The sequence below is a fragment of the Arachis ipaensis genome, chromosome B4 (assembly GCF_059453495.1).
Source record: "Arachis ipaensis isolate K30076 ecotype BB chromosome B4, ASM5945349v1, whole genome shotgun sequence".
NCBI lineage: Eukaryota > Viridiplantae > Streptophyta > Magnoliopsida > Fabales > Fabaceae > Arachis > Arachis ipaensis.
Window position 1 is genome coordinate 80,382,362 of NC_142439.1, and position 24,723 is coordinate 80,407,084.

The following is a 24,723-nucleotide window of genomic DNA, read 5'->3' on the forward strand; positions in this document are numbered from 1 at the left end:
TCATCAAGACTTCATCATTCTAGTTCGTTTTCTCAACTTGGTTTTATTCTTCCATGTTCTTTGTTTTGTTCAATTTTGTCATTCAGATACTTTTATAATTATTTAATGCAAAGATTATTTCTTTTTAATTCAATTTCAATTCCAATAATCATGTCTCCTTTTAATTCCTTTTCATGTGTTATGGATTTATTATTTACAATGAGTGAGTAGTTTCTTCACTTGATGGGGAGTTGATAAAAAAGGAACTCTTGAGTTGGAAGGATTGAAGGAAAATTTGTAATTGGGTTAACCGTTGGATTGCTATCCTGCTACCAACACCAATCCCTTTGAATTAAGTGGGTTGCAACTTGTGAACAGATCTAGCATTCCAACTTGTTTGACTTTCCCTTACCTAGTAAAGGATAACCAACAGAGAAACCACTAATTATAAATTAATCTTACAATTATTCCATCGATAGTAGAAGTCCCAACGAATCAACTCCCAATCAAGGCTTTTATTCATATTACTTAAATTTCCTCAATTTAAATTCCAATTTACTTAACTCAACTTCTTGGAACATCTGATTAATAAGATAGCACACTTTTCTGCAACTCATTGGGAGACGACCTGGGACTTAAAACTCCCAGTAATTTTTAATTTAACTCTATGTGACATATTTCTAAATTGATAGGCAGATTTTCGGTGAGTTAAGAACTATATTTGCAACATAACCATTTTAATAATTTTTAATTCACCAGCTTCTGCATCTCATCAATTTTTGGCGCCGTTGTCGGGGAGTTGCAATAGAGTGCTAAATTTTGTTAATTAGAATTTATTTCTTTGCATTTTATTTTATTTTGCTACTATAAGCTGCAGTTTTCTTCCGTCAAATGACGCGTTCACTTCCTGATCCGCGCTTGCTAATATTCGATCCTGAAATTGAAAGGACTATTTCACGAATAAGGCGAGAACAGCGCCGGTTAGCCCACTCTGAGGGCGGATCTGAAAGTGAACTTGAGGAAGAAACCAGTCCCCGTTCTACTGATTCGGTTGTTTTACATGCAGAAGACATGGCAGCTAGGAGAGTTACCATCCCGGAGGAAGGAGCCCCTGATTTTACAATGCAACCGTTTCAAGCACATCATCCAGCGGTAGCTACAGATTTTGAAATAAAGACTGCACTGCTAAATTTGATGCCCAAGTTTCATGGCCTACCTGCTCAAGAGCCTATCAAGCACTTGAGAGACTTCCAGGCAGCCTGTTCTACTGTCAGGCATGATGGCACTGATGAAACTTCAATTTTGCTGAAAGCTTTCCCGTTTTCTCTTGAGGGAAAAGCAAGGGAGTGGTACTACACTCAACCTCTGGCAAATGTATCCAACTGGGATACACTCAGAAAGGAGTTTCTGGAGAAATTCTTTCCATCAGAGGTCACTGATAAACTGAGGAAGGATATTTCCACAATTGTTCAGGATGACAATGAAACTCTCTTTGAATACTGGGAGCGCTTTAATAATTTTCTGGAAGTATGCCCCCACCACATGATTGACAAGATCGTGCTACTCAGCTATATCACACAGGGTATGAGGCCCCAAGATAAGACCACATTAGAAAGTGCCAGCAATGGGTCTATGAAGAAGTACAAGACCACGGATGAGGCTTGGCAACTGATCAGTGATTTAGCTGAATCTACTAGAAACCACAGACAGAAGCAAGGCCGTTCAAAAGCCGTTGCAGAAGTATCCTCTAGCAGAGAGACTGCTGCTTTAACTCAAAGCATTTGTGAAATGACCAACTTGCTGAAGCAAATGCAATTGAATCAACAACAAGCTCAGCAAGCTCAACCTCCTCCACCACAGCAAACCCAACAACTAGTCCCACAAAGAATTTGCAGAATCTGTGCTGATTATAGCCATTACACTGATGAATGCCCGCAGCTCCAACAAGAAGACAACATGGTGGCATCCACTCACAACTTCTATGACCGCCCCAACCAAAGGTACAATCAAAGTGGAAATAATAACCATGGATGGCAGGACAATTCAAATCAGAATTGGAGGGACAACAATAACAGAGAAGGCAGATATAATCAGGGAAATCGGAGGTGGAATAATAATAAAAACAGGCAGCAAAATCAACCTTACAGAGCACCTCACCTGAGGCAAAACCAAGGACCACAGAACAATCAACAGCAGACCTCTCAATTTACCCATTCTTCTTTATCTTCTAATGAAGAGCTACTGCAATCTTTTGAGCGAAGACAACAGACCATGGAAAATAACATCATGAATAGTATTAATGCCAGTCTGAATGGTCTCACCTCTACTCTGCAAGCTTTTATGACACAGCTTGGATCAACACAAAATTCCAATAACCAACCTTCAAGCACCACTGGAATCCCCTCTCAACCATTACCCAATCCGAAGGGAGGCATTAATGCCATCACCTTGAGGTCCGGAACCACACTGCAGGAGAAGAATCGGGAGGAACCAAGCTCACCAGAATACGCCTCAGCTGAAGAGGTGGTAGAAATCGAAGATGTTGAAGAGGAAGAGGATATATAGGACATAGCTGAAAAAGAGATAGCTCAACCACAGGAGAAAGCACCAAAAGGCGCAGGCACCACAGAAAGCACTACTCCCATTCCATTTCCACAACTTGCAAGGAAGCCCAGGAAGCAGCTGGAACCCGATCCTAAAATGGTAGAGATATTCAAAAAGGTTGAGGTAATTGTCCCCCTTTTTGATGTTATTCAGCAGGTACCTAAATATGCAAAGTTTCTAAAAGACTTATATATCCATAAAGACAAAATTAATGAATTAGAAACTATTCCTTTAGGTAGTTCTATATCTGCTTTAATGGGAGGATTACCTGAAAAATGTAGTGATCCAGGTCCTCGTATAGTTAGCTGTACTATTGGTGATGTAGTAATTTATGATTGCATGTGCGATTTAGGAGCATGTGTTAGTATAATGCCTTTGTCTATATATGATGTTTTGAGGCTCCCTCCCTTAAAAAGGTCGGCAGCTCGTTTTGTGTTAGCAGATAAAAGCATTATTATCGTGGCCGGAGTTGCTGAAGATGTTTTGGTGAACATTAAAGGGCTCACATTTCCCACTGATTTTTATATCTTGGAGATGCCCTATAATGATTCAGATAAGCTATCATCGATCCTGCTTGGAAGACCATTCCTAAAGACATCAAAATTCAAATTGGATGCTTTCTCAGGGACATACTCCTTTGAAATAGATGGCCGCATAGTAATCTTTAATCTGAATGGAGTCATTGACAGCCCCCCAGAGAATCGTTCTATCTTCTAGTGTGATGTCATAGATGAAAGTGTAGCTGAAGTTCACAAGGAAGAGTTTGAAGAGAGGCACACTGGACAAGGTCCAACTGTGGGGACCCTCTTAACTGACAGTGAAGGAACTTCGCCATTTTCACAAGCCCCAGATAATCCAGAGCCTGCCCATGATCAAAAGTTAGAATTGAAACCCCTCCCTCCACATCTCAAATATGCGTATCTTGAGGATGAGCAGAAGCTTCCAGTCATTATCGCAAGGGAACTGATTTCTCAACAAGAAGAGCAGTTACTTGATGTACTGAGGAGGCATAAGAAGGCAATTGGGTGGAGTTTGGCAGACATAGTTGGAATCAACCCTCAAGTATGTGAGCACAGAATATTTTTAGAAGAGGGAGCAAGACCTGTCCGTCAACCCCAAAGAATATTGAATCCCACCATCTTGGAGGTTGTCAAAAAGGAAGTGACCAGACTATTGGAAGCAGGTATCATATATCCCATTTCAGACAGCGAATGGGTAAGCCCAGTACAAGTGGTGCCCAAGAAGTTTGGAGTCACTACAGTGAAGAGTGAGCATGGAGATCTCATAGCAACTCGAGTTCAGAATGCTTGGAGAGTCTGCATTGATTACAGGCGTCTCAACCAAGCTACCCATAAGGATCACTACCCACTTCCATTCATTCATCAAATGCTGGATCGCCTGTCAGGTAAATCACATTATTACTTTTTAGATGGTTACACAGGTTATTTCCAGATTCATATAGCTCCAGAGGATCAGGAAAAGACTACTTTTACATGTCCTTTTGGGACTTATGCTTACAAGAGAATGCCCTTTGGCTTGTGCAATGCACCAGCTACTTTTCAAAGGTGCATGATGAGTCTTTTCTCTGATCTTATTGAGGACTGTATGGAAGTTTTTATGGACGATTTTGGCATTTATGGTGATTCTTTTAGCCTTTGCTTAGATGGATTATCTAGAGTATTAGATAGATGTGTTCATACAAACCTTGTATTGAATTTCGAAAAATGCCACTTTATGGTTAAACAAGGGATTGTATTAGGACATGTGGTATCTAATAATGGCATTTCTGTAGACTCAGCAAAGGTGAATGTTATTTCTTGTTTACCTTACCCCTCTCCTGTGAGGGAAGTCCGTTCGTTCCTTGGCCATGCAGGTTTCTACAGGAGATTTATTAAGGACTTTAGTAAGGTGGCACTTCCATTATCCAGATTACTGCAGAAGGATATTGAGTTCGAGTTCAGTGAGGATTGCAAACAAGCGTTTGATAAGCTGAAGACTGCTCTGACTCAAGCTCCAATTGTGAGAGGACCAGACTGGAGCCAGCCATTTGAAATCATGTGCGATGCTTCCAACCATGCAGTAGGAGTAGCGCTGGCTCAGCGTGAAGGTAAGGATCCTTTTGTTATTGCCTATGCGTCTAAGACTTTAGACACTGCCCAGTCCAATTATACTACTACTGAGAAAGAGCTTCTTGCTATTGTTTTTGCTCTGGATAAATTCCGGGCTTATTTACTTGGTACTGAGTAGTAGTGTATTCGGACCATGCAGCTCTAAAGTATCTATTAGCTAAAAAGGAATCCAAACCAAGACTTATACGTTGGATACTACTGTTACAAGAATTTGATTTAGAAATAAAGGATAGGAGTGGTAATCAGAATTTAGTAGCAGACCACTTGAGTCGCCTTGAACATATTAAGGATGATTCAACTCCTATAGATGATAATTTTCCCTTTGATAACCTGCAAGCAGTATCTGAGGTAATCCCTTGGTATGCACCTGTTGCTAATTATTTAGTTCGCCGCACATTTCCTCCAAATTTTTCTAAGCATCAAAGAGACAAGCTGAAAAGCGAGTCTAAATATTATATATGAGATGACCCATATTTATGGAGATGTGGCACTGACCAGATAATTAGACGTTGTGTGCCTCAATCAGAATTCCAGTCCATTTTAGAGGCCTGTCACTCATCTGAGAGTGGAGGACATTTTGGCCCTCAAAGAACAGCTAGGAAGATCTTAGACTGTGGATTCTGGTGGCCTACTCTTTTTAGAGACGCTGCTGAGTTTTGTAAATCTTGTCTCCCATGCCAGAAATTTGGTAATATATCCAGGAGGGATGAGATGCCTCAACAATATATGCTTTTCTATGAAATTTTTGATGTTTGGGGCATTGACTTCATGGGTCCATTTCCAAATTCTAATGGATATTTTTATATATTGTTAGCTGTGGATTATGTTTCCAAATGGGTGGAAGCAATTCCTACCCGCACTGATGATGCTAACACTGTTGTTTCCTTTGTGAAAAACCATATTATATGTCGCTTTGGATCACCACGAGCGATCGTGAGCGATCAAGGCACCCATTTTTGTAACAGGAGACTAACAGGATTGATGAAGAAGCATGGGATAATTCATAAAGTTGCAACAACTTATCATCCCCAAACTAATGGGCAAGCCGAGGTGTCAAACAGAGAAATTAAGCGTATCTTGCAAAAGATAGTAAAGCCACATAGAAAAGACTGGAGCATCAGGCTGCAAGATGCACTGTGGGCATACAGAACAGCATACAAGACACCCATTGGGATGAGTCCCTTCCTCTTGGTTTATGGAAAAGCTTGTCATCTCCCAGTTCAGGTAGAACACAGAGCTTTTTGGGCAGTTAAGGAGTGCAACATGGGAATTGAGAAAGCCGGAGCTGAAAGGAAGTTACAACTGCAGGAACTGGAGAACCTTCGCCTAGAAGCTTATGAGAACTCCAGAATTTACAAGGAAAAGATGAAGGCTGTACATGATCAGCATATCAAGAAGAAAGAGTTCCTACCTGGAGATTTTGTCCTTCTTTACAAATCTCGACTAAGGCTCATACCAGGTAAGTTGAGATCAAAATGGGAAGGTTCATACAGAGTAGAGAAGGCTGAGCCGTACGGAGTTTATCACCTAAGCCATCCGTCAAGCTCTGACCTTATTAAAGTTAATGGACAACACCTGAAGCTGTACCATGGTGAGAAGGTGCAGAAAAACAAGGAGCTTGAGATTTTCCACTTGGAAGATCCCCACATAGCAGCAGATTGAGCTAGTGGAGCGTCCAACTTACGGACGTTAAAGCAAAGTGCTAGGTGGGAGACAACCCACCATGGTATGATCGTTCTTTTCTTTGTTTTTTCTATTCAATAACTCCTCTCTTTATTAGTACTTTCGTGCATTTGCATTTACATGTCTTTATATTTCTTTAAAAAAAAAAAATTTCGCTACGCGACGCGATCGCATCAGCGACGCGTCCGCGTCACAAGGGGAGTGAAGAAAAAGATAAATGAACAGAGAGTTACATTGGAGCGTGGCTGGAGGCGTGCCAATGGCACAAATTGACCCACGTGACCGCGTGTTCCACGCGGTCGTGTGCCCTGAATTTCTGACGTAAAAGGCTGCACACTGAAATATTGTGCAAGAGTAATGCTGGATTGGTGCTGGAAGCACAATCCTTATCACGCGACCGCGTCACCAACGCGACCACGTCATCCATCTTCTGACGCATCCTCACGCGATCGCGTGACCCACGCGATCGCGTCACCCCAATTTGGCAATTGAATCGTTTTGAACAGAGAGTTGTGCTGGTGCGAGGCCGCACTCGCGCCAGACGCATAACATGGGTCACGCGACCGCGTTACCGACGCGATCGCGTCACCACACTGGAAGTGCGCCCACGCGAATGCGTGCCCCACGCGGCCGCGTCGCATGCGCCGCACAGCTCAACCTAACTTACCAGATTATCTTATCTTTCTCTCTTCCAAATCCTAATTTTCCTTTTCCCTCCTTATTCCTTCTTTCCCCCTTCCTCTTTCTATCTCACCTTTCACTCTCTATCTCTCTCACCTCCATTAACAAGGTTTTATTGTCTTCTCCCCTCCCTCTTCCTATCATTCTTATTATTCTATAAATATTTTCTTCTCTTTTCTTTCTCTTTTCATTATTCATATTTTCCTTCTTTTTCTTTCCCTTTTTACATGGTGTTAGAAATTTTCTTTTGTGTCATCATCCCTCATTATATGCTTGTGGATTGTTGCAAATTGTTTGACATTTATTCTATTTAAGGGATTGCTTGCATGTTCATCTTCATATTTTCTATACCTTATTCACCATGCATGCTATGTGTTTGTAAAAATGCTCATATGGCGTTATGCACTTCTCTATGTTGTTATACTTTTCAATGCTTGCTTTTCATAACTTTCCCTTATTATTTTATTAATTGAATTTAATTGTCAATACAAACATGATGGTTTGTTACGAAGTATTGCTTGGTCTATGCTACTCATGCCCTTTGCCAGCATGCCAATAAAGACCTTGCATTCACTTGTTTTTATCTGCACTAGCTATTTTCCATTGATTGCTTTTCATATGTACTCGAGAGCATGTGTTAATGTCATTTACATTTAACTGTGCCCCCTTCAACCTCTTTTCCGTTTCCTTCCTTGCTGTCTATCTCTTTGAATTTAATTTACTTTCTCTTCCCTTCTTTCAGGATGGCCACCAAGAAAGGAAAGGAGAAAGCGACTTCCAAACCACCAGCAAGAAGAGGAACTAAAAGAGCATTAGTGGCAGAGCCTTCTTCAACCGCAGTCAAGCCCTCAACAAAAAGAGTTAAGAGGATAACAAAGGTTGATGAAAAGGAGAAAGCCTTTCCAGCAAAGGACACTGCGCGATTTCCCAATCGCTACTGTGAGCAGATGTTCCCTATCCTGGCAGAAAGAAACTATAACAATGAATACCTTCTTATCCTCCTGCCCAATATTGCTACCTTTGTTGAGCCGCAAATTGAACGACGACATTGGAGTTTCCTACGGAGACAGCCAAGGCAGGTCAATCTTTCTTGAGTAGTTGAGTTCTACTCCAACTTCTACATGCCGACCTTGTAGTCTGTTTATGTCCGGTAGAAGCAAGTCCCCATCATAGAAGAGGCCATTCAACAAGCTCTGAATCTTCCCCCTATTCCAGAAGGAATGGACGCCTTTCAAGAAGCCACACTTAAGCGCCAGAGGTACCAATTTGACTGGGACTCCATTCTCGGAGTCATCGCATTACCTGGCAGCCGTTGGATCTACGGATACCACCGTACCCGCCCTAAGAGAATCTTGGCTTCAGCACTCACCTTGGAGGCTCACGTATGGGCACAGATCATGTCTCATTACGTCTTCCCGAGCACCCACGAGTCCTCCTTCACTGCGGACATGGCTGTTCTACTATGGTGCATCCTTACAGACCAACCTCTGAATCTCTCAAGACATATCCGGAATGCTATGGGACACGTACAAATTGCGGGCAATTTACCTTTCCCTGCCATGGCCTCAGATCTTGTCTCAGCAGCCAGAGTCTCCTACAGAGCTGGGGACACCAAAGCCGTGCTTCCACGGGATGATCAGTATGTCCCTAACGGGAAATACCTCAGACTTCCAGCAGCCACTACAAATCTTCCTACTGCTCTAGTTGAAGACAATCCTCCTTCAACACCACAAGCACCTACAACTGATGTATTGCTCTAGCAAATAATCGAACGGTTGGATTGGCAAGAACAGAAAGTTAAGATGAGAGAGCGCCGTAACGAGCGCCGATTCAAACACCTCAAGGAGCTACTCAAGGGACACTTCAAGGACTCGGATACCCCGAACTCCACTTCTTTCACCAGCACAGGGAGCCATGACGGCCCCGACTGTGGAGATACTGCTACCAGCCCACCCCTGTTCCTAACAGATGGAACCGAGGACGGTGCAAAGCCTTAAGTGTGGGAAGGTCAGTCAGTACCTGACTTCCGGAGGTAATTTCTCTTCTCTAGCACCAATAATTAGGATATGTTAGTTAGATTTTCTTTCCTTTATAAAATAGAATAAATTGCATAGGTTAGGATAGTTGCATGCATGTTCTACTTGATTGAAAAGACAATAAGTTTCTTTTAAGACTCTATCTTTGGAACAAAATTTCACTAATTTTTCAAAAATTTTTATGATAAATTTGCTTGAGTTGTATTTGAAACATAATATTTGAGCTAAAGAACACACAACCTGTGAAAGATTTGAGCCTTTATGTATGGTTACATTATTTAATCATAATTATTTTAATTCTGTGTGTTTACTTCTCTATGATTGTGATCTATATTTTGTTTTATCTTATATGTCCAATATTTATTATATTTACATGCTTGCACATGATTGAGGCCATTATTTGTTTAAACTCACTTATCCAAATTAAGCCTACCCTTTTAAATTACCTTTGTTAACCACTTTGAGCCTTTAAATCCCATTTGTTCGATATTTTACCACATTACTAAACTTAAGCCGAAAAACAATTGTATATCCCAAATTGAATCTTTGGTTAGCTTAAGATAGAATTGTGTGTGCTAGTTAAGTATGGGAAATTGTGGGAACAAAAGTTGTTAAGGGAATGTGTCATGAAAATTTAAGGGGAATTTGGATACCTACTCATGTGAAAATATAAGAATGAAAAATCTATGTGCATTGATAAGCTTTATTTATTTTAATGTAAAAAAAATGAAAAATCAATAAATAAGGGGACAAAATTACCCCAATGTTAAATTCAGAATTCAAAGATCAGTGCACATATGATAGAATCAAAATACGAAGTTGATACATGAGTAGGGATTGAAAAAGGGAACTCTGGGTAGCTAGGTATAAACTTTAAAGATTACATTAACTGAATACAAGTTAGGTTGGAGCTTAGGTTAATTAAAGATTCAATTTATTAGCTCACTTGACCAAATATACACCCCTACCTATACCTTAGCCCCATTACAACCTTGAAAAGACCTCATGATGTTTGTATTAGTATGTTAACTGTTGTTGATTGGTTAGGAGAAGAACAAAAGTTAGAAAGCATGATTAGAGAAGGATAGAGTGATCACCCTATACACTAGAGATTTGAGCGTACATACATTATCAGTGAGGGTTCAATGCTTGAATTTTCATGTTCCCTGCTTTTATCAGCTATCTTCTTGCACTTTTATCTGTTTTATTGTGTAATGATAAAATTAGTGGAATTTGATTTGTAATTGTTTTGAAGAGCTTATTTACTTTTGATCAAGTGGACAAGAATCATATAGTTGCATTTATTTATATACATATAGGCTTGCATTGCATTTCATGAGTTTCTACATGTTCATGCTCATTTCCTTATCTCCTTCAATTAACCATGAGGACATGCTAATGTTTAAGTATGGGGAGGTTGATAAACCACTATTTTATGATTTATATTGTGTTTAATTGTGTGGTTTTATCATGATCCTTACCCACTTATTCATTAAATTAGCATGCATTTAGATTTCCTTCCTGAATTTATTACAAGTTTGAAAACTGCTTCCTAGAGACTTTAATTATTTATTTTTAATTCTCCTTTATTCCATTCGATGCCGTGATTTGTGTGTTGAGTGTTTCAGACTTTATAGGGCATAAATGAGTTGGAGATTGGAAAGGAAGCTAGCAAAAATGGAAGGAACACAAGAATTTGAGGAGATAACCAACGAGAAGTGACGCGGTCGCATGGCTCACGCAACCGCGCGAAGGAGAGCAAATCGCAGTGACGCGGCCGCATGGCTCATGCGGCCGCGCGGATTGGAAAAGCTCAGGCGACGCGGTAGCGTGGACGATGCGAACGCGTGGCAAGGAAAAACGCGAATGACGCGTCCGCATGGATGACGCGATCGCGTGACATGTGCGTTCTGCATAATCTGCAGAATTCGTTGGGGGCGATTTTGGACCTTAATTCGACCCAATTTTCAGCCCAGAACAGCAGACTAGAGTCGGAGAATATGTAGAAACAAAAGAGAACATTCATTCTATACAGTTAACAGTTTTTAGATCTAGTTTTACTCCCTTAGGTTTTTCTCTCTAGGTTTTAGAGTTTTAATTTTCAATTGGTCTTAGCATTGGAACATTGAGAAGGGTTATTTCCTCATCAAGACTTCGTCATTCTAGTTCGTTTTCTCAACTTGATTTTATTCTTCCATGTTCTTTGTTTTGTTCAATTTTGTCATTCAGATACTTTTATGATTATTTAATGCAAGGATTATTTTTTTTTAATTCAATTTCAATTCAAATAATCATGTCTCCTTTTAATTCCTTTTCATGTGTTATGGATTTATTATTTACAATGAGTGAGTAGTTTCTTCACTTGATGGGGAGTTGATAAAAAGGAACTCTTGAGTTGGAAGGATTGAAGGAAAATTTGTAATTGGGTTAACCGTTGGATTGCTATCCTGCCACCAACGCCAATCCCTTTGAATTAAGTGGGTTGCAACTTGTGAACAGATCTAGCATTCCAACTTGTTTGACTTTCCCTTACCTAGTAAAGGATAACCAACAGAGCAACCACTAATTATAAATTAATCTTACAATTATTCCATCGATAGTAGAAGTCCCAACGAATCAACTCCCAATCAAGGCTTTTATTCATATTACTTAAATTTCCTCAATTTAAATTCCAATTTACTTAACTCAACTTCTTGGAACATCTGATTAATAAGATAGCACACTTTTCTGCAACTCGTTGGAAGACGACCTGGGACTTAAAACTCCCGGTAATTTTTAATTTAACTCTCTGTGACATATTTCTAAATTGATAGGCAGATTTTCGGTGAGTTAAGAACTATACTTGCAACGTAACCATTTTAATAATTTTTAATTCACCAGCTTCTGCATCTCATCAGGTATCTTCAGGTTGTTCTGACAGCTTGCTTGGCTTGTCCTTAGTCTCCTTATCACTTATAGTGACCATCTTGCAATCTTCCCATCTTACTTTATTTGTTTCACCTCTCGGATTCTTCTCTGTGTCGCTTGGGAATCCATCTGTGGGTTTGTGAATTTGCTCAGAGAGATACCCCACTTGAGATTCCAACCTCTTGATTGTGTCTCCCTAGTTCTTGAAACTGGCTCGCACTTCCTCCTTGAACACCTTGTTGTCTTAAATCTCCTTGCCTATGCCTTCATGTAAATTCTCAATCCTTGAGAGTCTGTCATCAAATGATTGTAGATCGGGATTAGAGGTGGAAGGATGAGGTAAGTTATTTTGGTTTTTATGTGGATGTGGAGAGGTGTTGTTATGGGGGTGTTGATATGGTCTAGTTGTGAAATGTTGGTGAGTTGCATTGTTTGGATTTGGGCGTCTTTGATCAAGGCTTTGGTCTTGTTGATTTCCCCACCCAAAGTTTGGGTGATTCCTCCATCCAAGGTTGTAGGTCTTGGAGTATGGATCATGGTTTTGCCTAGGTGAATTCCCAATGTAGTTGGCTTGCTCCTGACTACCCTCTGCTTCTTCATTCACTCCTTCTTGGGTTATTGATGAAGTGGTGATTGCTGCTACTTGGTTCCTCTCCATCTTCTTGGTGAGGTCAGCCAGCTGCTGGGTAATGAGCTTATTTTGGGCCAGCAGAGCATCTACATTGTTTAACTCCATTACTCCTCTCGTGTTCCCTCTTTCGGAAGCTTAGAAGTAGTCATTCTCTGCTACAGTTTCAATGACATCTATGGCCTCCTCAATGGTCTTCTTCTTGTTCAAAGATCCTCCGGATGAATGGTCTACTGCCTTCTTTAACTCATAAGAGAGCCCTTCATAGAAAATATGCAGCTGCACCCATTCATTGAACATGTCAGGTGGACACCTCCTTGTTAGGTCTTTAAACCTCTCCCATGCTTCATACAAAGTCTCACCATCTTGTTGCCTGAAAGTTTGAACCTCATCTCTCAGCCTATTGATTCGTTGAGGGGGGTAAAATCTTGCTAAGAATTTGTTCACCACATCTTCCCAAGTTGTCAAGCTCTCCTTTGGGAAAGACTCCAGCCACTTGGCTGCCTTATCCTTGAGTGAGAATGGAAATAAGAGCAGTCTATAGGCGTCAGGATGAACACCATTAGACTTCACTGTGTCACATATTCTCAGGAAGGTTGTTAGATGTTGATTGGGGTCTTCTTGGACACTTCCTCCGAACAAACAGTTGTTCTGAACAAGGGTGATGAGTTGTGGTTTTAGTTCAAAATTGTTGGCATGAATCGTTGGCTTTTGAATGCTACTTCCACAGTTTCCTGGGTTTGGATTGATGTAAGAGCCTAAAACTGCCTAAAACTCTTCTATCCTCCCCAGCATGATTTGCTCGACCTCTTCCGCCATGGTTGTGAGTCTCTTCTTCATGATGGTTTTCCATGTTTTCTTCCATGTTTGGTTTAAAGTATTCCTCAAAGTGTTCCTCCTCTTCTTCAGCACCAACTACACGTTTTTCTCTTGCCTCCCTCCTTAGTCTAAGGAAGGTTCTCTCAGGTTCAGAATCAAAGGAAGTTGAAGCCCCGCTTCTTCTCCCTGTCATACAACCAACAAGTACAAGCAAAGAGAATAGGTGCAGAAAGTATATCTGTCAGAATTACTGTTAGTGTGAGTGATGCAATATATCAAACAGTTAGTGGGTTAGTGAAATGAATGGTAAATAACAAAGAAAAAGTAGGAGGAAGGGAAGAAATTAACTAAAACAGAAAGTAAATGACTCAAACAGAAAATTAAATCAAACAAAAATAAAATGCTCAATCTAGTTATCCTCCAATTTAATCATTGTTGATGCACAATCAATCCCTGGCAACGGCACCATAAACTTGATGCACGGAAAACTCGTCTCGTGACAACATTTCCTTCGGCAAGTGTACCGAATTCGTCGTCAAGTAAAAACTCATAATAGAGTGAGGTCGAATCCCACAAGGATTGATTGATCAAGCAACTTTAACTAGAGGAATGTTCTAGTTGAGCGAATCAGAATTTGAGTTGAGAATTACAGAAAATTAAATGGCGGGAAAGTAAATAATAGAAAAGTAAATGCTGGAAATAAAGAGCTGAATGTAGATGACGGAAAGTAAATTACAGAATCTTAAATTGGAATGGGGTAGTTGCTCATAAAAGAAAATGACAGAAATTAAAGAGAATGGGTAAGATCATAAATGAGGAGTTCATTGGGCTTAGGAGATGTTGCATTCTCCGGATCAATTTTATTTTTATCTCTTCCTCAATCAATGCACTCATTGATCTCCTTGGCAATCTTAAGTGATTGAATTACAATTTCTTGTAATTCAATCTCTCAAATCTTGATCAATGGCCAATTCCTTGGTCAATTGCTCATGAGAAAAGATGAAGTATGGTCACTGATTATACCACATGCATTTCCCAAATCAAGTGTTGAGAGGATTATAGTCACATATCCATCCAAACCCAATTCGGTCCAGCATGAGAAAGCATTTCTAGCATGATCTCTTCATTCCTCTTTCAAGGTTCAGAAGAGATCCAAGTATGAATAGCTTCTTTTCCAAGATAACTACCCAATTGGATGAAGATCGAAAGCTTTCAAGTAAAATCAAGAGAAAATATAGAAGAAGAATAATGAAAACTAGTATTGATCCATCAAATTACAACAGAGCTCCCTAACCCAATGAAAGGGGTTTAGTTGTTCATAGCTCTGGAAAATGAAAACAAAGATGGAGAATACATGATGAAACTAGAAGTGCAGAGAAAGTAAAATACAGAGAGTAGTTCTATGCCAAGAGGCTCCCTATAATTTCCAACTCTCCCTTTAATTCAAAGCTACTCCTATATATACTACTCTTTTGTTCTTCTAGTTGGCTCTTCAAGTCTTGGGTATGGGCCTTTGGATCTTGAGTTTGAAGCACTTCTTTTCTTCATTGGGCTTGGCTTTACTTGCAGAGAGAAAATATGAAGTGGGCAGAGACTTTAGCTCAGGACGTTAGTAGTGTTAACGTTCAGTGAAAATATGGGTTCGAGAACGTTAGTGACAATCACCTTTTTCACTAATGTTCCTCACCAAAGTAAGAGCCATGTTAACTTCAACGTTAGTGGCACAAACGTTGCCACTAACGTTGCCTCTATGCCCTTCGCACACGTTACTGGGACTTACCTTTCCCAGTAACGTTGAGAAGTCTCCCCCTTCCTTACGTTAGAGTCCACATTAACTTAGTTAACGTGGCTCTTTTAACGCAGGCTTGCCAACCTTCGAGAACGTTAGTAACACTTACCATTGTCACTAACGTTAATATGTGCCCCTATTCACGTTAGAGTCCACGTTAACTAGGTTAACGTGGCTTCTAATGTGGCCATGCTAGCCATCTCCAACGTTAGTGACAAAGTTGAGTGTCACTAACGTTGGCTCATCATTCCCTTATCCACATTAAATAAGTTAACGTGGCTCATAGTGGCTTGTGTGGGCTCATTCCAACGTTAGTGACAATGTTGGGTGTCACTAACGTTGGCGATCACCTCACTTCTTCACATTAATTTCCACGTTAACTAAGTTAACGTGGGAGTTAACGTGGCTTATTGGGGCTTGTGTGGGTTCCTTCCAATGTTAGTGACAATGTTTGGTGTCACTAACGTTGTCGACCACCTTGTTTCTTCACGTTAGCTTCCACGTTAACTAGGTTAACGTGGGAGTTAACGTGGCTTATTGTGACTTGGCCAACGTTAGTGACAATGTTGGATGTCACTAACGTTGGCTTCCCCTTTACTTCTTAATGTTAGAGGCCACGTTAACTAAGTTAACGTGGCAACTAACGTGGCCACTTATGATCTTGGTCCAACGTTAGTGATAATGTTAAGTGTCACTAACGTTGGCTCCATTTCCTTTGTTCCACGTTAGAGTTCACGTTAACTTAGTTAACGTGACTCTTAACATGGGCAATGATGGCTTCGAGAGCGTTATTGGCAATTACTTTTCTCATTAACTTTGCAAGTTACTCCCATTCCACGTTAGTGTTAACGTTAGTGTAACTAATGTAGCCACTAATGTGGTTCTTCCTTGCTTCCTTTATCCTGAAATCAAGCAATAAAGTGCATCAAAGTTCTAGTCCAGGTCATGGGAAATGCAACATCCAATTTGTCATTAAATTCATGCAAAATCCTCATGAAATCATATAAAGTGCACAATGTATGCTTGAATCAAGATGTAAGTGAATATCTACCCAAAACTAGCTTATTTCCTAAGGAAATGCATGAAACTACCCTAAAAACAGTAAAGAAAACGTCAGTGAAACTGGCCAAAATGCCCTAGCATCAAACAATCCCATCAAAAGGAGGGCACATGAGTTCCTCCCAGAAATCCCTCATATTGACTACTGGACCCGCTTAGAGGCCTCTGTCACCAAGCTGCAAGAAGCTATGGATCAACTAAAAGAAGAACAGCAAGTTCAAAATAATATGCTCTGCAAACTGCTGAAAGAACAAGAGGAGCAAGGGCGTGAGCTATAGGAGTTGAAACGCCAGAAACTATCTCTTGAAGGGCCAAGCACCCCATAGACTAAAGGAGCATCCATCTCCCAAAATAAAGGTTGTTGAGTCCTAATCTTAGCCTTAAATCTGTGATAACTTTTACTATTAGAAATCTGCCTTAGAAGTTATATGAGTAGTAGTAATTAGTACCTTCATCTTTATTTTTTATTTTTTATTTCTCTATCCCCAAATAAGTTATAATTTATCTTTCTTATCATCATTAAACATGAATAAAATATCAGATTTTTAGAATAAGGAGGCAATTTTATTTTCAAGTTTTAATAAGAAAAAAAATTCAAATTATTTATATGTGGTGACAATACTTTTTGTTCTCTGAATGAATGCCTAAACAGTGCATATGTCTTTTGAATTTGATGTTTATGAATGTTAAAACTATTGAAGAATGATGAAAAAGAGAAATGTTATTGATAATCTGAAAAATCATGAAATTGATTCTTAAAGCAAGAAGAAGAAGCAAAAAAAAAAAAGCCAGTACCCCTTTAAACCAAAAGGCAAGGGTAAAATAAAAAGGCTCCAAGGCTTTGAGCATCAGTGGATAGGAGGGCCCAAAGAAATAAAATCCTGGCCTAAGCGGCTAAACCAAGCTGTCCCTAACCATGTGCTTGTGGCGTGAAGGTGTCAATGAAAAGCTTGAGACTGAGCGGTTAAAGTCGTGATCCAAAGCAAAAAGAGTGTGCTTAAGAACTCTGGACACCTCTAATTGGGGACTCTAGCAAAGCTGAGTCACAATCTGAAAAGGTTCACCCAGTTATGTGTTTGTGGCATTTATGTATCCGGTGGTAATACTGGAAAACAAAGTGCTTAGGGCCACGGCCAAGACTCATAAAGTAGCTATGTTCAAGAATCAATATACTAAACTAGAAAAATCAATAACACTATCTGAATTCTGAATTCCTATAGAGGCCAATCATTCTGAACCTCAAAGGATGAATGGAGATGCCAAAACTGTTCAGAAACAAAAAGCTACTAGTTCCGCTCATCTAATTAGCATTTGAGCTTCATGTAAAACTCTGAGATGTTATTGCCTCTTGACCTTCTTTCTATCCTGTTTTATTTATCTAACTGCCTGAGGACAAGCAACAGTTTAAGTTTGTTTTTGTGATGAGCGGATATTTTATACGCTTTTTGGGGGTATTTTCATTATAGTTTTAGTAGGATTTAGCCACTTTTTAGTATAATTTTATTAGTTTTTATTTAAAAATCACATTTCTGGACTTTACTATGAGTTTGTGTATTTTTTTGTAATTTTAGGTATTTTCTGGCTGAAATTGAGGGATCTGAGCTTTAATCTGATTCAGAGGCTGAAAAAGGACTGCAGATGCTATTGGATTCTGACCCTGTCAATTGAGTTGGAAAGTAGACATCCTGGGCTTTCCAGCAATATATAATAGTTCATACTTTGCCCAAGTTTTGATGATGCAAATTGGCGTTTAACGCCAAGTCTTTACCCTATTTTGGCGTTAAACGCCAGAATTGGCATAAAAACTGGAGTTAAACGCCAGAAACAGGTAGCAACCTGACGTTTAACTCCAAGAGAAGCCTCTACACGTGTAAAGCTTAATGCTCAGCCGAAGTACACACCAAGTGGGCCCGGAAGTAGATTTCTGCACTATCTGTACTTAGTTACTTATTTTCTGTAACCCTAGCTACTAGTTTAGTATAAAAACAACTTTTAGAGACTTACTATGTACCTGATGACATTTTTACACTTTACATTGTATTTCTGATGGCATGAGTCTCTAAACCCCATGGTTGGGGGTGAGGAGTTCTGCTGTGTTTCGATGAATTATTGCAATTACTACAGTTTTCTATTCAATCACGCTTGTTTCTATTCTATGATATTCACTCGGACTTCACCCTGATGAATGTGATGATCTGTGACACTCATCACCATTCTCAACCTATGAACGCGTGCCTGACAACCACTTCCGTTCTACCTTAGATTGAGTGTATATCTCTTAGCCTCTTGGTTCATGATCAGAGTCTTCGTGGTATAGGCTAGGACTATTGGCGGCCATTCCTGAGATCCAGAAAGTCTAAACCTTGTCTGTGGTATTCCGAGTAGGATCTGGAATGGGATGACTGTGACGAGCTTCAAACTCATGAGTGCTGGGCGTAGTGACAGACGCAAAAGGATCAATGGATCCTATTCCAACCCGAGTGAGAACCGATAGATGATTAGCCGTGCGGTGACAGCGCATTTGGACCATTTTCACTGAGAGGACGGATGGTAGCCATTGACAACGGTGATCCACCATCATACAGCTTGCCATGGAAGGAGCCTTGCATGCGTGAAGGAGAAGACAGTAGGAAAGTAGAGATTCGGAAGACAGAGCATCTCCAAATCCTCAATCTGTTCTCCATTACTGCATAACAAGTATTATTTAATTTATGCTATTTTACTCTTCAAAAACCCAATCACTTTTATTACTAATTTTCTGACTAAGAATTACAAAATAACCATAGCTTGCTTCAAGCTAACAATCTTCGTGGGATCGACCCTTACTCACGTAAGGTATTACTTGGACGACCCAATGCACTTGCTGGTTAGTGGTACGAGTTGTGAAAAGTGTGATTTACAATTCGTGCACTAGTCTTGAATCCTACAATAGAAGGGTGGTAGCCAGCCCAAACCTGGATCACGTCCTAGAGGACACATGCCTGCCTGGAACTCAATGGATTGAGGATGCAAAAGGCAAACCAAACCAGCTGAAAAGGGCGAACCTCAAGCCAATTGCTAGAGGATGGCTAGACTTCATTGGGCGTTCTATACTCCCCACAAGTAATCACTCTGAAGTCACTATTCCAAGAGATGTGATGATTCACTGCATCATGATGAGGAATGAGGTAGAAGTCCATCAAATAATCCCCCGTGAGATGTACAAGTTGACAAACAGGATGTCTACTAATGCCATGCTGGCCTATCCAAACCTTATCTTTCGCCTATGCCAAGAGGCTAAGGTTTTGATCCATGTGGACAATTTTATTCCAGTAAAAAGCCCAATCACTAAGTAGGTGATGGAGAATTCCAAGATACAAGAGGATCATCCTAAAAGGAAGGCACCTGAGCCTCCCTAAGAGATCCCTCCAATTGAGTATTGGGATCAGTTGAAGGCATCTGTGATGCACTTGCAAAACACCTTGGATCAACTTAGAGAGGAGCAGAAAGATCAGACCAGCATGATTTGCAAACTGATCAAAGAACAAGAGAAGCAAGGGCATGAGATAGAAGAATTAAAGAGCCAGAAGCTCTCCCCTGAAAAGCCCAACGCCCCTCAAGCTGAAGGTTGTTAAGTTTCAACCCTATGGCTATTCTAATTCCTATTTTTCATATTTCTATTATTCTAATTCCTATGTCTCATATTTAAGTTTACATTATCACTAGTAGTATTTAAGTCTTTATTTTTTTCTGTCTTTTAATTTTTTTAATTAAATAAGCATTAGTATTAATTAATTTTTATTTTCCAATTAGCTATAAAATATTTCTCTTATCATCATTAAACATGAATAAAATAGTGATTTTTTTAGAAGAATTAAAGATACATGAATTTTCAAGTTTTATAATAAGAATAGTTCAATTATCTTGATGTGATGCCATTGCTTTAGTTTTCTGAATATATGAATAAACAGTGCATATTTGAAGTTAAAATTTAGAATGTTGGTTCTTGAAAGAATGATGAAAAAGAAAAAGTATTATTGGTAATCTGAAAAATAAAAAAATTTGATTCTTGAAGTAAGAAAAAGCAGCAAAAAGAAAAAAAAAGCATGTTGCAAAAGAAAAAAAAATAATATATGTATTCGAAAGAAAAAATAATAAGAGAAAAAGAGAAAAAGAAAAATAAGAAGAAAAAGTCAATAGCTCTTTAAACCAAAAGGCAAGAGCAGAAATCCAGTAACCCTTTAAACCAAAAGGCAGGGGTAAAAGGATCCAAGGCTTTTGCATCAATGGTTAGGAGGGCCTAAAGGAATAAAATCCTGGCCTCAGCGGCTCAACCAAGCTGTCCCTAACCATATGCTTGTGGTATGAAGGTGTAAAGTAAAAAGCTTGAGACTGAGCAGTTAAAGTCATGATCCAAAGCAAAAAAAAGTGTGCATAAGAACTCTGGACACCTCTATCTGGGGATTCTAGCAAAGCTGAATCCCAATTCGAGAGGGTTCACCCAGTTAAAGTGTCTGTGGCATTTATGTATCCGGTGGTAATACTAGAAAATAAAGTGCTTAGGGTCACAGCCAAGACTCTGAAAGCTGTATTCAAAAATAAAAAATAACTGAACTAGGAGAGTCAATAATATCAGCTAGATTCTAAGTTCTTAAAGAGACCATCATTTCTGAGTTTAATGGATAGTGAGATGCCAAAACTATTTAGAAGCCAAAAGCTACTAAGTTTCACTCATCTAAATAAAACTGAGCTTCATTGGAAACTCTGAGATTTATTGCATCCTACTTTTCTTTTTATCTTATTTTGTTTTTAGTTGCTTGGGGACAAGCAACAGTTTAAGTCTGGTGTTGTGATGAGTGGATATTTTATACGTTTTTTGGCATTATTTTCATATATTTTTTAGCATATTTTGTTTAATTTTTATTAAGTTTTCATAGGTATTTTAGGTATTTTATGGCTGAAATTGAGGAGCTGGAGCAAAAGTCCGACTCAGAGACAGAGAAAGCACTGCAGATGCTGTCCGGATCTGACCTCCTTGCACTCGAAAAGGCTTTTCTAGAGCTACAAAAGCCCAAATGGAGAGTTCTTAATGGCTATGGAAATATGACTTCTAGAGCTTTCTAGCAATATATAATAGTCTATACTTTGCTTCAGATTAGAAGGCTCAAAACTGGAGTCAAATGCCAGCCTCCTGCCCCCTTTTAGGCGTCCAGCGCCCAAGGAGAAGAGACCAGTGTCCAAACGCCCAAAGAGGACCCCCTAGCCAGTGTTTAACACCCTAGAGACCTCCTAGCACGTGGATCTCATCAAAGCTCAGTCTAAACACTCACCAAGTAGGCCCCAGAAGTGGATTTTAGCATTAAAAAGACTTTTACACTTTCTTATGTAATCCTTAGTCATTAGTTTAGTATTTAAGGGATATTTTACATAATCATAGGGACGCACACCATATTTTCATTTATCATTGTGCTTCATATCATTATGAGTTTATGAACCTCCTAGGTTGAGGGGAGGAGCCCTGCTGAGTTCTATGAATTAATAAAAGTATTACTGTTTCTTTTCAATCTGTGTTTGATTCAATTCTAAGATGTATATTTGTTCTTCAACTTGATGAATGGGATGATCCGTGACAATCAGCTCCATTTTTTATACTAAGATCGTGTGCCTGACAACCACCCGTGTCTTCTTGGGTTCGTGTGAATACGTGACTGGAAAGCATCGAACCACCAGCTTGATTATACATCTCTTAGACAGCTAATCCACGACTTCGTTGGGGACTTCTCGAGACACTAGTTCAGTCGAGGTATGGGGAGATTAGGGTCTCTGTGGTAGAGGCTAGAACCCAAAGGCGCAGCATTCTCTGATCCGGAAGATTTGACCTTGTCTGTGGCGTTTTGAGTAGGATCATTAAGGAGAATGCATTGTAGGAGATTCCCCCTCCCCCCCCCCCCCCCCCCCCCGCGTTCAGATTGGATGACCACTGACCCGGTGTTTGATCTGAAGCAGAGGAGATTAATGACCGCGGCCATATGGCGTTGATCACATACAGCCTGCCATAGAAGAAATCATTCACAATTGAAGAAGACAGTAATGCTAGAGTTAATCCAGAAGGACAAATTATCTCCAAGCCTTAACCACCTTCTTATCATAGTATACACAACATTTGAGTTCTAATTACCCTTTTTTTATTCCTTTTATTGTTTTAACCAAATTCAAACAAACAACCTCTTGATTCACCTGACTAAGACCTGCAAGATAACCATAGCTTGCTTCAAGCCACAATCCTCGTGGGATCGACCCTGACTCGCTCAGGTATTACTTGGACGACCCAGTGCACTTGCTGGTTCAGCTGTATGAAGCATGGGAATTCGTGCACCACTGGGTGTTTAGGGTCTTTCCACTTTTCAGTTGGATAGCCTGACACTCTTGCTTTATCTGTTCAGATAATTGCTGTCTAGCTTGACTCAGCTGTGTTTCTATATTCCTATTGGAAGCTCGAGTTTCTTGCACAGCCTCTTCCAATTCCAACAACTGTTGTGCAAGGGAGCGCAACTGCTGAGTTAATGGGCCATTTTGTTCTGGAGAGTTAAATTCAGTAGATACTGCCTTGACCTCTCCTTTCATTGAAGTCTCACTAGCTGAGTACAGATGCTGGTTGGTGGCAACTGTCTCAATAAGTTCATGAGCTTCCTCAATCGTCTTCCTCATGTGTATAGAACCACGAGCAGAGTGGTCTAAAGATATTCTAGCTACGTCTGTGAGCCCGTAATAGAAGATGTCTAATTGTACCCATTCTGAAATCATTTCAGTGGACTATTTCCATAGCATCCTCTTGTACCTCCCCCAAGCATCATGAAGAGATTCATTAACCTCTTGTCTGAAGCCTTGGATGTCCAGTCTTAGCTGGGTGAGTTTCTTTGGAGGAAAGTATTAATTCAAAAACTTGTTCACTAGCTGGTTCCATGTTTTCAAGCTAGATTTGGGTTGGTTATCCAATCACCTCTTTGCTTGGTCCTTTACAGCAAAGGGAAAGAGTAGCAATCTGTAGACATCCTGGTCTACTCCCTCAGTGCGTACTATGTCAGTTATTTGCAAGAAATTTGCAATGAACTCTGTGGATTCTTCCTGTGGAAGTCCATGATAGTGACAGTTATGCTGCACCAGAGTAATCAGCTGAAGGTTGAGCTCAAAATTGCTTACTCTAATAGGGGATATACTGATTCTTCTCCCATAAAAATCAGAAGTGGGGGCCGTATAGGACCCCACGATTCTTCTAAACTATTCATTACCAATTGGGTCTATAGTGAACTCTTCCTATTCCTGTACATACAGTCCAGAAATGAGGAAATGGGAAGGTGGGTGTCTCTATGTCAGAGTATAGAGCACTTCCAGTGAGGTGAAGATAAGAAGAATAGAGGTAGACGAAGAGATGGAATTCAAATTTTTTTTAGAAGAAGAAGAGAAAAGAAAATTAAAAATTAAAATATTTTTCTTTTATTTTATTTATTTATTTAATTGATTTTCAAAAATATAAATAAATTAAAAGTCAAGATAACTAATTAATTAAAAGAATATGAAAATTAAATGTGATTCAAGAAGTAATTTTTGAAAATAAAAGAAAGAAAAAGTTGAACAAAGATTCAAATTTAAAAGAAAGTAAAGATTTGAAACTTAAAAGTTTTGAATTTAACAAGAAGATAAGATAGGTGAATTTTAAAATTTAAAAAGAAAGATACGATAAAGATTTAAAAAGATTAGAATTTGAAATTTAAAATTTTGAAGATTTAAAGTAAAAATATATGATAAAGATTTGAAAAAGAATTGAAAAGATAAGATTTGAAATGAATATTTAAACTTCACTAACAAGGAAACACCAAATTTAAAATTTTTAAATCAAGAAAAGAAAAAATAAGCAACAAGATAGTCCGGTAGTTTGTCAAACTCAAACAATTTTCGGCAACGGCGCCAAAAGTTTGGTGTGCTAAATTGAACTCCGCAAGTTTTGCACAGATGAACTGGCAAGTGCACCGGGTCGTCCAAGTAATACCTCAGGTGAGTGAGGGTCGAATCCCATGGAGATTGTCGGATTGAGCAAGTGATGCGCACAAATTCCCACACTTCGTACAACTGAACCAGCAAGTGCACTAGGTCATCCAAGTAATACCTGAGCGAGTCAGGGTTAATCCCACGAGGATTGTGATTTGAAACAAGCTATGGTTATCTTGCAGATCTTAGTCAGACAGATAGAAGAGTTGTTGAATTTGGTTAAAAGCATAAAAGGAAAAAAGATATCTTAACTAGGTTGATATGTTTATAATGATAAGAAGATGGTTAAGGCTTGGAGATACTTTGTTCGTCTAGATTAATTCTGGTCTTACTGTCTTCTTCAACTGTGAATGATTTCTTATATGTCAGGCTGTATGTGATTGA

The 24,723-nt window shown here is 39.5% G+C and overlaps 2 non-coding genes across 2 annotated transcripts; one reads left to right on the forward strand and one right to left on the reverse strand.

The window, feature by feature from the left end:
• Nucleotides 1-1,419: 1,419 nt before the first annotated feature.
• Nucleotides 1,420-1,527, reverse strand: LOC148568093 (small nucleolar RNA R71). The gene has a single exon (XR_015881726.1). It is a non-coding gene; the product is annotated as a small nucleolar RNA R71 (small nucleolar RNA).
• Nucleotides 1,528-12,945: 11,418 nt separating this feature from the next.
• On the forward strand, nucleotides 12,946-13,049 carry LOC148568094 (small nucleolar RNA R71). The gene has a single exon (XR_015883103.1). It is a non-coding gene; the product is annotated as a small nucleolar RNA R71 (small nucleolar RNA).
• The last annotated feature ends 11,674 nt before the right edge of the window (nucleotides 13,050-24,723 follow it).